General features: G+C 40.6%; 1 pseudogene; it reads left to right on the top strand.

The window, feature by feature from the left end:
• LOC123736416 (globoside alpha-1,3-N-acetylgalactosaminyltransferase 1-like) lies at positions 1-10,700 on the top strand (annotated as a pseudogene).
• Positions 10,701-13,254: the final 2,554 nt, after the last annotated feature.

The following is a 13,254-nucleotide window of genomic DNA, read 5'->3' as shown; positions in this document are numbered from 1 at the left end:
GATATCTTCATTTGATTGGACATTGCTTCTAGTGTAGGATAAACTAAATATTTGCTGACACTATTGGAAGAACAATGTGTTTCAGTTCAAATGTAAAGCAGTTTGTTCTCCTTATCATTGTTGGAATCTTCTTGCTTCTGGGGTATGTGTTTTTCTATATTTTATGTAATTACTATGCATGTACTATGTGTGTATGTAAATGGTGTTATTTTGGAACAGCTAAATCTGTACTAAATAAATTGAAGTTGAATTAAAGTGATGTTATAGTACAATTTCATGTCAACTAAGTGTACTGAGTAAAGTATACTGACCCACCTAAAAGTGTTTGTAATACCCACCTTATCTACCCACCTTAAACTGTACTTGAAAGATTTTATTTGAGTGTTCTCTATATACATTCGGTGAATTTGTAGTGGCACTGAAAGATAATTGCAAATAGTAATGTCGCTAGCATATCCCATGTACACTAAAGGTGCACTTTATCTGGCTTTGGTGTACTATGTCAGTATACTTTTCATGGTTGTATTTTTATATACTATGCATGTATTTAATGTTACTTAAATGGTGTTACTTTGGGACACCTACATTTAAAGTAGAATTCAAGTAGTGTTTTTGTACTATTTCATGTCAACTAAGTGTACTTTGCGTGCTAATTTGTCCCACCTTAAAGTATACTTGCAATACCCACCTCATAGAGGATCTGAACCAGAAAAACAACTTCACTGGTTGAAATCATCCTGTGGCATCAATATTAGTCAAACACTGATTCAAGGGCCAAAGTTGACTACAAAGTGTAAATAGCATAATTCTGGTCTTAATAAAGATAGTATCTTCCAAAGATTTGCAATATTTAGGGAAAACTATGATGTTCCTAAATCCTTGCATAATGTCAGTCTCTGTAATAGCGTGTGGTTTCATAGCGTAGTGGGCTGAAATGCTTCCATGACAGACTTGAACTGATTCTCTCCTCTCTCCCCAAAGGTATATGGTCTTCAACCACTTCAATGAAAGGCAAAACATGTAAGCTCAAGTTTCTGTTAATTTATTACACCCTAATGAAGCTATAATGTGATGTGGATTTTCTGATTGATTCTTATTCACAGGGTTTGGTTTGACACTTCCAAAATACATATCCCAGTTGATGAGGACCAGAGGAACACCAGGTTAGTTGATATAAACTGAGAAATTCTGGCAACAAGTCATGGTACTTGATACTTTTAATAAACACTCCTTTCTTTTTCCTTAATGTTACCCGTTAGATCATTTTCAGAGATGACATCACTTCTATGGGCTAGGTGGGACGGTAGCGTCCCACCTGCGGGACACGCCAGTGAAATATCAGGGCGGCAAATTGAAAAACAACAAAATGTCATTCAGCTTTCTCAAACATACGACTATTTTAAACCATTTTAAAGATACACGTCTCCTTGATGTAACCACATTGTCCGATTTTAAAAAGGCTTTACAGCGAAAGCAAAACATTAGATTATGTTAGGAGAGTACATAGACAAAAATAATCACACAGCCATTTTCCAAGCAAGGACATGTGTCAATAAAACCCAAAACACAGCTAAATGAAACACTAACCTTTGACGATCTTCATCAGATGACACTCCTAGGACATTATGTTACACAATACATGTATGTTTTGTTCCATAAAGTTCATATTTATATCCAAAAACAGCATTTTACATTGGCGCCTGACGTTCAGAAAATATTTTGCCTCCAATACTGCCGGTGAATCAGCACAGCAATTTACAAAAATTCTCATCATAAACGTTGATAAAATATTAAACTGTTATTCAAAGAATTATAGATGAACATCTCCTTTATGCAACCGCTGTGACAGATTTCAAAAAGGCTTCACGGGGAAAGCACACTTTGCAATAATCTGAGTACTGCGCTCAGAAAAATACACCAGGCTATACAGATACCCGCCATTTTGGAGTCATTTAAAATCATAAATAGCATTAGAAATATTCACTTACCTTTGATCTTCATCAGAAGGCACTTCCAGGAATTCCCAGGTCCACAATAAATGTTGTTTTGTTCGATAAAGTCCATAATTTATGTCCAAATAACTCCTTGTTGTTTGTGCGTTCAGTAAGCTATTCCAAATGTAGGAAGCGCACAGAAAATTTCACAACAAAAAGTTATATTTACGTTCGTTGAAACATGTCAAACGTTGTAAAACATCAATCTTTAGGGCCTTTTTAACCTGTTAGGGCTAGGGGGCAGTATTGACACGGCTGGATAAAAAAACGTACCCGATTTAATCTGGTTACTACTCCTGCCCAGTAACTAGAATATGCATATTGGCTTTGGATAGAAAACACTCCAAAGTTTCTAAAACTGTTTGTATGGTGTCTGTGAGTATAACAGAACTCAAATGGCAGGTCAAAACCTGAGAGATTCCTTTACAGGAAGTGGCCTGTCTGACCATTTATTGTCTTTCTTTGACATCTCATTCCATTACAAAGGATCTCTGCGGTAACGTGACACTTCCCACGGCTCCAATAGGCTCTCAGAGCCCGGGAAAAACCTGAATGTCGTCATTCCAGCCCCAGGCTGAAACACATTATCGCCTTTCTCAAGTGGCCGATCAAGGGACTGTGGGCTTAGGCGCGTGCACTGGCCGCCCCGTCTTTGTGTTTTTTCCTCTGTTTGCCGAAAAGGAGATTCCCGGTCGGAATATTATCGCTTTTTTACGAGATAAATTGCATAAAAATTGATTTTAAACAGCGGTTGACATGCTTCGAAGTACGGTAATGGAATATTTAGAATTTTTTTGTCACGAAATGCGCCATGCGCACGACCCTGATTTACCATTTCGGATAGTTTCTGGAACGCATACGAACAAAACGCCGCTATTCGGATATAACGATGGATTATTTTGGACCAAACCAACATTTGCTATTGAAGTAGAAGTCCTGGGAGTGCATTCTGACGAAGACAACAAAAGGTAATCAAACTTTTGTAATAGTAAATCTGATTTTGGTGAAGGCTAAACTTGCCGGGTGTCTAAATAGCTAGCCCATGATGGCTGGGCTATGTACTTAGAATATTGCAAAATGTGCTTTCACCAAAAAGCTATTTCAAAATCGGACATATCGAGTGCATAGAGGAGTTCTGTATCTATAATACTTAAAATAATTGTTATGCTTTTTGTGAACGTTTATCGTGAGTAATTTAGTAAATTGTTAGTAAATTCCCCGGAAGTTTGCGGGGGTATGCTAGTTCTGAACGTCACATGCTAATGTAAAAAGCTGTTTTTGATATAAATATGAACTTGATTGAACAAAACATGCATGTATTGTATAACATAATGTCCTAGGGTTGTCATCTGATGAAGATCATCAAAGGTTAGTGCTGCATTTAGCTGTCTTCTGGGTTTTTGTGACATTATATGCTAGCTTGAAAAATGGGTGTCTGATTATTTCTGGCTGGGTACTCTGCTGACATAATCTAATGTTTTGCTTTCGTTGTAAAGCCTTTTTGAAATCGGACAGTGTGGTTAGATTAACGAGAGTCTTGTCTTTAAAATGCTGTAAAATAGTCATATGTTTGAGAAATTGAAGTAATAGGATTTTTAAGGTATTTGAAAATCGCACCACTGGATTACACTGGCTGTTACGTAGGTGGGACGATTACGTCCCGCCTAGCCCATAGAGGTTAACTTAGAACTTCAATAATATTCCAACCGGACGATTCCAGTGTCTTGAAAAACGTTTTGGAACACAGCTACCTCCTCACGTGAATGAGCGTAATTGTGGCCTGTCATTCTCTCGGTCATCAGACTCCAGGAGGTCTTGATCGCTCTCTGTTGACTGCAAAAGCCTGAAAGACGTTCTAAAGACTGTTGACATCTAGTGGAAGCCTTAGGAAGTGCAAACTGAACCCTAAGTCACTGTATACTGAATAGGCCCAGTCTTGAAAAACTACAATCCACTTCCTGGTAGGTTTTTTTTTCAGGTTTTTGCCTGCCATATGAGTTCTGTTATACTCACAGACACCATTCAAACAGTATTAGAAACTTCAGAGTGTTTTCTATCCAAATCTACTAATAATATGCATATTCTAGTCTCTGAGCCAGAGTAGTAACCTGTTTAAATTGGGTACGTTTTTCATCCGGCCGTGAAAATACTGCCCCCTAGCCCAGACAGGATAACAGAGATGTACTGTACACAGTTACTAATGGTGAGCACCAATAAGGATGTGAACAAGTCACATTGTGATATTGGTTCATCGTTGCTGTTACCCTACACTATTATGAAAGAGAGCAAACATGACTGTTCCTGGAGGAACAAAACCATCTCATAGGCCTTCAACGTAGCATACTTAACGGCCTGCTGATGGGCCATCAACAAGCTTCCCATTGCTTTCAAACTGGTTCAGAGGTTCAACTGGATAAAACCAACAAATTATAGTCCCACTAAGAGCAAACCAACAACCATTAGCTTTGGTTCCAACAAACCCAGACCCATCGGAAAATCCCAACCCCATGACCCAACTAGCAATTTGGATCAGTCTGTTGTTATCACAATGGCATGCATAAAAAGGGGCATTTTCTTACAGTTTGTTTGCTATAGTGAAATCAAGGTTTGATTATTTGTTCCATAGTATTTTTTTCCATTTGGTTTGGTTGTTTTCACATTGTGAAAAAATGGTTTAACAAACTACAATACTTAATGAAAACCATATGTGTGTATCAGACGTCACACTACTTGCTTAGTGAGTACCAGTTCTTCCTGACTTGGCTCACACTTGGAGCCTGTTGGACGTACTACCAAATTCTTTAAAACAACATTGGAGGCGGCTTATGTTAGAGAAATGAACATTCAATTCTCTGGCAGTAGCTCTGGTGGAGTCAGCATGCCAATTGCACACTCCCTCAAAACATGAGACATCTGTAGCATTGTGTTGTGTGACAAAACTACACATTTTAGAGTGGCCTTTTATTGTCCCCAGCAGAAGGTGCACCTGTGTAATGATCTTTAATCAGCTTCTTGATATGACACACCTGTCAGGTGGATGGATATCTTGGCAAATGAGAAATGCTCACCAACAGGGATGTAAACACATTTGTGCACAACATTTGAGAGAAATAACATTTCTGAGATGTTTTATTTCAGCTCATGAAACATGGGACCAACACTTTACATGCTGCGTTTACTCACTGAGTGTACAAAACATTAAGGACACTGTCTTTCCATGACATAAACTGACAGGTGAATCCAGGTGAAAGCTATGATCCCTTACTGATGTCACTTACTACATCCACTTCAATCAGTGTAGATGAAAGGGAGGAGACAGGTTAAAGAAGGATTTATGACTCGAGAGAATTGAGACATGGATTGCATATGTGTGCCATTCAAAGGGTGAATGGAAAAAACAAAAGATTTAAGTGTCTTTGAACGGGGTTTGGTAGTAGGTGAGAGGCTCACCGGTTTGTGTCAAGAATTGCAACGTTGCTGGGTTTTTCATGCTCAACAGTTTCCAATGTGTATTAAGGTTAAACCATCATGTATTGGTTCTCTCATTGTGTCTGTGAGTAGGCTATCCATGAACTATCCATTAACAATTATGTTTGTTGAAATAAAGTTATGCCGACAGAAAATTCCCAGTTGTCCTAATGGGAAATCAGCATGCAGTTGTCTGGACTTCATAAAATCGATATGACATTGATATCAGTTTGAAAAAAATGCAACTGACATCGATATAGAGTTTCCATATCGGTGCCCATCACTAAGAGCTACACAGATACTGTATGTGTATTATGTATACTGTACAGCCATAGCTGTCATTAATCATTGTACTATGTCTTTCTACTCATACAGCCTGAGTAAGCCCATATTCAGGAGCAGAGTACAGAACATCGTCTCTCCAGAAAGGTGTGTATCAGTATTTTACTGTCCCATCATTCACCATTTGGCTGGCAACCCAAACTCCATGCTCCTGGCCAAACTCTACGCCACGCCCATGGGCGTTAGTTTCTTCACCGCAATGAATCTGGCTCTGAGTACATCAGCAACAATTTCTAGAACAAAACAATTAGTGGAATTTAAATGTAGTTTTTTTTATCCACATGGATGAAAATCTCTTGCACATTTAACTGCCAACCCAGACCAAACCCCTTCCCCTCCCGAACACAAGGACACAGACAAACAGTTAAATATTCCACCAGACCAGCCATCAAACCGCAGACTCCAATCTCAAGCAGACAAAATCCATTTATCAACAAACAACATGCAAAAAAAAAACTCTAGATCACCGCTATTCTACACACAGAGACACATACAAAGCTCTTCCTCACCTTGCATTTGGCAAATCTGGCCATAACACCATCCTCTTAATTTCTGTTTATAAGCAAAAACTCAAACAGGATGTACCAGCGATACGGAAGTTGTCCATAGCAAACAGTAAGTTTCAGGACTGTTTTGCACTGATTGGATTATGCATCGACAACGTCGTCCCCACAGTGACCGTACGTACATATCCTAAACAACAGTCATGGATTAAAGGCAACATCTGCAGTAAGCTAAAGGCTAGAGCTACCGCTTTCAAAGAGTGGGACACTAATCCGTAAATCTCACAAAGCCCTCAGACGAACCATCAAACAGGCAAAGCATCAATACAGGATTAAGATTGAATCGTACTACACCGGCTCTGTTGCTCGTCAGATGTGTCAGGGCTTGGAAACTATTACGGATTACAAAGGGAAACCCAGACGCAAGCTGCACCAGTGACGCGAGCCTAACAACCAAGCTAAATGCCTTCTATGCTCGCTTCGAGGCAAGCAACACTGAACCATGAATGAGAGCACCAGCTGTTACGGACAACTGTGTGATTACACTCTCCATAGCCAATGTGAGTAAGACCTTTAAACAGGTTAACATTCACAAGGCTGCAGGACCGGGATGGATAACCACGACATGTACTCAGAGCATGCGCTGACCAGCTGGCAAGTATCTTCACTGACATTTTCAACCTCTCCATATTTATGTGTTCCCTGATGTGGAAGAGCCTGGAGGTCACTGTTAAGATCCTCTTTTTCCACAATGACTTTGACTTTGACTTTGGTTGCCATTTACTTCAAATTCCTTTTTCATGTTACACTTCGTCAATCTTGGAAAGATACATACATTTTGTGGCGACAGGTAGTGGTTAGAGCGTTGGGCCAGTAACCGAAAATGTTGCTAGATCTAATCCCTGAGCTGACAATGTAAAGTTTAGTCATTCTGCCCCTGAACAAGGCAGTTCCTAGGCTGTTCCTAGGCTGTTATTGTAAATAACAATTTGTTCTTAACTGACTTGCCCAGTTAAATAAAGGTTAAATAAAAAAAATAAAAAAATTGTCTTATGTGACATTAGATAGTGTGACAGCCATTTGCTCTGATCTGTCTATTCTGTCGAGATACATAATACAAATGTTGAGTTACGTAGAGTACCAGTTTGGACACACCTACTCATTCCAGGATTTTTCTTTATTTTTACTATTTTCTACATTGTAGAATAATAGTGAAGACATCACAACTATGAAATAACACATATGGAATCAGTTAAGAACAAATGATTATTTACAAGGACATCCTACTCCTTCTTCCCCGTCAGGGAATTGAACCCCGGTCTCCTGTCCGCACTACACAGGGTTTCTTTAGCTAAATAGCCCAGTACTGTACTGCCGACCGTCACGTTGTACAGCGCCACATTTTCCGTTCCATCCTAACAGAAACCCAGAGGTTTTTTCATTTTTCATGGAATAGAAAACACCGTAATATTAATCAAATGAATTACTAATTCAAAAGTTACCAACCCCAAGTCAGTCCTCCACAAACATTTCATCGTTTAATCGTCAAATGATTATAAATGACGTGGCACACGCCCGTAGTGTAGACTTTTTGTCTTCCACCAAAACCAATACCAAACCAATCAGGTGGTTGTTTTCGAAGCTTTGGACGTCATTGAACACATGTTTACGATAAAGCGATACAAGCATCGGCACACTGCTTCAAAATAAACTGCTTAGCGATTTCGATGCAGGTGTAACGGTCGTCGTATGAAAGGGACCAAGTCGCAGTGGGTTGAGTGCTCATGTTAACTTTACAAACCTCAATCACTCTAACTTAAAGGGTCTTAACGTAACTATATCTCACAGCCTCTGGAGAACACACCACTACCTAATTACCAACCCCCCAAATCAGTTCTCCACAAACCTCATGTTTACATCCAAGGGTGAAACCACGTGGATTAAAAAACTACACGGAAATTATACAAATGTTATTATCGCAACCACCCTTATACATTTTTTTTAAAAGCAACCTAGATTAGACTGGGTTGACTGGAACGAACTACAAAAATCTCTGAAACTGGAAACACTTATCTCCCTCACTGGCTTTAAGCACCAGCTGTCAGAGCAGCTCACAGATCACTGAACCTGTACATAGCCCATCTATAATTTAGCCCAAACAACTACCCCTTCCCCTACTGTAATTATTTATTTTATTTATTTTATTTTGCTCCTTTGCACCCAATTATTTATATTTCTACTTTGCACTTTCTTCTACTACAAATCTACCATTCCAGTGTTTTACTTGCTATATTGTATTTACTTTGCCACCATGGCCTTTTTTGCCTTTACCTCCCTTATCTCACCTCATTTTCTCACATTGTATATAGACTTATTTTCCTACTGTATTATTGACTGTATGTTTGTTTTACTCCATGTGTAACTCTGTGTTGTTGTATGTTGTCGAACTGCTTTGCTTTATCTTGGCCAGGTCGCAATTGTAAATGAGAACTTGTTCTCAACTTGCCTACCTGGTTAAATAAAGGTGAAACAAAATAAAATAAAAAAAATGAACTACTATCCTATTATAGCATTTTTTAATGAATTATTATCCAAAGAAAGAATAAAAAGGTTCTCCACAGCCCAAAAAAGGTTTCCCTTACAGTGAAGTTAAAACCCCTTTTTGGTACTAGCACCTTTTTATGAGAGAACAATAACATCAGCCCATATCTTCATTAACTAATGAATTACGTTTTCTTCTCCCAGGCTATTGTACAAGCAGCCCAGTGTCTTGGTGGGGTGAGTAGTGTTATCTTATGTTAGTTACTTATCATTGTTAACTTCCACATCAGCGTGTAGCCTAGTATACCACACACCTTTTCAAGGACCTTTATTTGCAAAACTATTGAGATCATAATCAGTACAACACATTCCAGCTTGATCTGTATATCTGTAAACATTGAGATCATAATCAGTACAACACAGTCAGGCTTGATCTTGTTCTGTTTCTTTAGTCGTACTGATGTGGTGGCAGTCACCCCATGGTTGGCACCCATCGTCTGGGAAGGAACCTTTGACCCTGACCTTGTCGACATAATCTACAAGTCCATGAACCTCACCATAGCAACCACAGTGTTTGACGTTGGAAAGTGAGTAGCCTACAACTTTTCCCAAATATTCAAAAGGGAAGTTAAACTATCATTATTTTTACAACATTGAAACTACAGTGAGTGTACAAACATTATGAACACGTGCTTTCTCCATAACAGATTGACTAGGTGATCCAGGTGAAAGCTATGATCCCTTATTGATGTCACTTGTTAAATCCACTTCAATCAGTGTAGAGGAAGGGGAGGAGACAGGTTAAAGAAGGATTGTTAAGCCTCGACACAATTGAGACATGGATTGTGTATGTGTGCCATTCCGATGGTGAATGGGCAAGACAACAAAAAACCACTCAGTGTATGAGAACATAACCAGCTAATGTCACATGGCAGGTAATACAATATCATGATGTCATGATTCACAGCTTGGCTAAGATTTGAGGTGGCTGGTGGTGGCCAAAGGTGGCTCGTGGTGGCCCAAGGTTGCGGGTGGTGGCCCAAGGTGGCTGGTGGTGGCCCAACTCTCTATTAAGTACCCTTTATGTTGATGTTTCCTATATTTTGTCAGTTACCTGTGTGTCTTTAAATTCTGACAGATACGTCCGCTTTCTCCAAGATTTCCTGGAGACAGCAGAGAAGCACTTCATGGTCGACTTCAACGTGCGCTACTACGTTTTCACTGATCGTCCCGATGATGTTCCATCAGTGAACCTGTCCCAGGGGAGACATTTGAGTGTGATCCAGGTCCCAGGTTCAAACCGCTGGCAGGAGATATCAGCCCGGAGGATGGAGAATATTCAGACAGCCATCGAACGTCAGATCAGCAGGGAGGCCGACTACATCTTCTGTCTGGACGTGGACAGCAAGTTCCACGCTCGCTGGGGGCCGAGTCTCTGGGCAGGCTGGTTGCTGTGATTCACCCATGGTTTTACCAGGCGACACGTGACCTCTTCACATATGAACGGCGCCCAGCCTCGACAGCCTACATCCCAATGGATGAGGGAGACTACTACTACGCCGGGGCTGTGTTCGGAGGGTCCGTGGAGGATGTGTACACACTAACGTCACATTGGGTATACAGATGTCTGGCGCCATTCATTTTCTGTTGGTGAAATACATACCCTTTGTTTTATACCCTGATGAAGACAGGGCTCCTAGAGTGTGCGGCTCTCCTTTATTTTCATGAAATATATACTCTAACATAAAACTACCATTTTTAATGTACTATATATATCAGTCACTGTTGTAGTTTAGGGATAATAACATTCTTCATTTATAGGAAAATATATATATTTTATAACCTCATTCATCCTGTATTCTGTAGACTAACTATTGTGTATGTTGATTATTGGGAAAAATCTCAAATGTTTTTTTTAAAAATACGATTATGTGTATTTTTCTTGAAATAAATATTTAACCGCTTTCAGAATGTTTGTGTTATTTCACTACTTGTTATATTTTCTATAGCCTAACTAAAAACAACATCTCCCCTGTTACAACGATATGCGGTGTATGAGTAACAAACCAGTGGTTTAGTGGAGAAATAGGGAATGTTAAATGGATTCCATCTATAGATTTGTACATCAGACAAGACACAGTGGTGGACTGAATTTCCATTAAGAAAAACTTCAGCATAATGTCAAAGTGGACCTGGCATTCCTGTCCAGAAACAACCCCTAACCACAATACATATACTGTAAACTGTAAGAAAACACAGAAAAATACCCTTTTAAAAAGGTAATATGGAGGATTCACTTCCTTGTGTAAAAACATCCTGCCAATGTCAAGGCAAAAGGGAAAATCCTTCAATTCAAGTCATACCATCTAATCAATGTTATGTGAGGGATAATCAACCAGGGGCTATGGGTTCAATGGAAAATAATGAACAACGTGGAAGGTGTGTTCCGTGACCCGCTAGAGGATTAGATTTAACAATGTAAAAACACAATACAACCACAGATGTATAAAATCCATTTAAAATGATTGAAGATGACAAGTTAAAATTGAAAATACATAAAAACAAATTATATACACCAAATTATAATATGAAAACAAATAGTTTCATTAATACTACATTGAACAGAAAATATCAACTCAACATGCAACAATTTAAAAGATTTTACTGAGTTAGTTCTTATAAGGAAACCAGTCAATGTAAATTCATTCATCAGGCCCTTATCTATGGATTCAACATGACTGCAAATACAGATATGCATCTGTTGGTCAAAGATAACTTTAAAAAGGTATGGGTGTGGATCAGAAAACTAGTCCGTATCTGGTGTAACCATCATTTGCCACAAACATCTCCTTCACCAAGAGTTGATCAGGCTGTTGATTGTGGCAGGTGGAATGCTGTTTTTTGGGGGGTTTGTTTTTTTCACCTTTATTTAACCAGGTAGGCCAGTTGAGAACAAGTTCTCATTTACAACTGTAACCTGGCCAAGTTAAAGCAAAGCAGTGTGACAAAAACAACAACACAGTTACACATGGGATAAACAAAAGTACTGTGAATAACAAAATAGAAAAATCTATATACAGTGTGTGCAAATGGAGTAAGGAGGTAAAGCAATAAATGGGCCATAGTAAGTAAACTTTTAGTACAATAGCTGTGTGTTTGTGCGCATAGTGCAGTTTAGTGCAGATGTATTGGAGGAGCTGTTTAATCTCACTCAATCCTACAGAGTTCTCCTGTCCTCTGAGGACTTCCGTGTAGCTGCGTTGGTCCTTGTGGAGTGGACAGGGGCCAGGTCTGGGCCAGGGGGCTTCCTCTCTGGTCTGGTAGAGGTGGTGGTCTGCTGCAGGGTAATAGGCTGGGCCCGGTCCAGTCTGGCTAAGCTGATGGAGGTGATGATACTCTGGTGGTGGGTGGGGACTGTGGGGTGCGCTGGGTCTGGTTGGGGGTCTCTGGGTGATCCTCTGTCCAGTGCGTCATGGGGTGTTTGTCTACCAAGTACCACGTCCTTTAGAGACTTGGTAAATATCCCAACTGTCTGCTTCCTCAGGTGGGAGTGGTCATGCAGGTGCTCTCGGGTGACTGTTGGGTGGTGAGCAATGTGCACGTTCGGGAGTAGGCCACACCCTCTGGTGATGTCAGCGTTGACTTTCTGAATGGTACGGGGATGAAAGTCTTTGCGGGGCAGCAGAGTGGAGATGGTGATGTGGGAGTTGGGGAACCACTCAGAGGCCCTCTCTGCTACTCTGTTGACCAGGCTGCCTACTCTCTCCTTCTCCTCTCGCAGGTTGTTGGTGCAAGTGTGATTAATAATGTGGCCTGGTGTGCCAAAGTCAGGCTGGGACAGGATGTGGAGTGCATCCTGCGTTTTTGGGCACCATATTTTGGACACCTTGTGGTGGGGGAAGAGTTTCTCCTCTTGGATGAATTTCCCATTTGAGTCAAGGAGGATGGCCACCTCAGTGGGTTTTACCAGAGTAGTTGGTTTACGGTCTGGGGCTGGGCTACACAGGGCTTGTGTTTAAGGAGGGGTGTGTGGGGGTGTGTCAGGGGGGGCCAGAGAGCTTCTCTCTGTAGTAGGTGTCCCCATGTGAGCCTCCTTCTTGACTGGGGTGTGTGTAAAGGGTGGTCGGTATGGGATGGTTGTGGGTAAAGGTAAAGGCTGCACTATCTCTCTCCTCATGGTGGCCTTTACCTCCTCCAGAGCTGTGGTAAGGCTCTCTCCTCATGGTGGCCTTTACCTCCTCAAGCGCTGTGGTAAGGCTCTCTCCTCATGGTGGCCTTTACCTCCTCAAGTGCTGTGGTAAGGCTCTCTCCTCATGGTGGCCTTTACCTCCTCAAGCGCTGTGGTAAGGCTCTCTCCTCATGGTGGCCTTTACCTCCTCAAGCGCTGTGGTAAGGCTCTCTCCTCA

This window comes from Salmo salar, unplaced genomic scaffold (assembly GCF_905237065.1).
Source record: "Salmo salar unplaced genomic scaffold, Ssal_v3.1, whole genome shotgun sequence".
NCBI lineage: Eukaryota > Metazoa > Chordata > Actinopteri > Salmoniformes > Salmonidae > Salmo > Salmo salar.
This window is presented reverse-complemented; position numbering and strand designations above follow the sequence as displayed.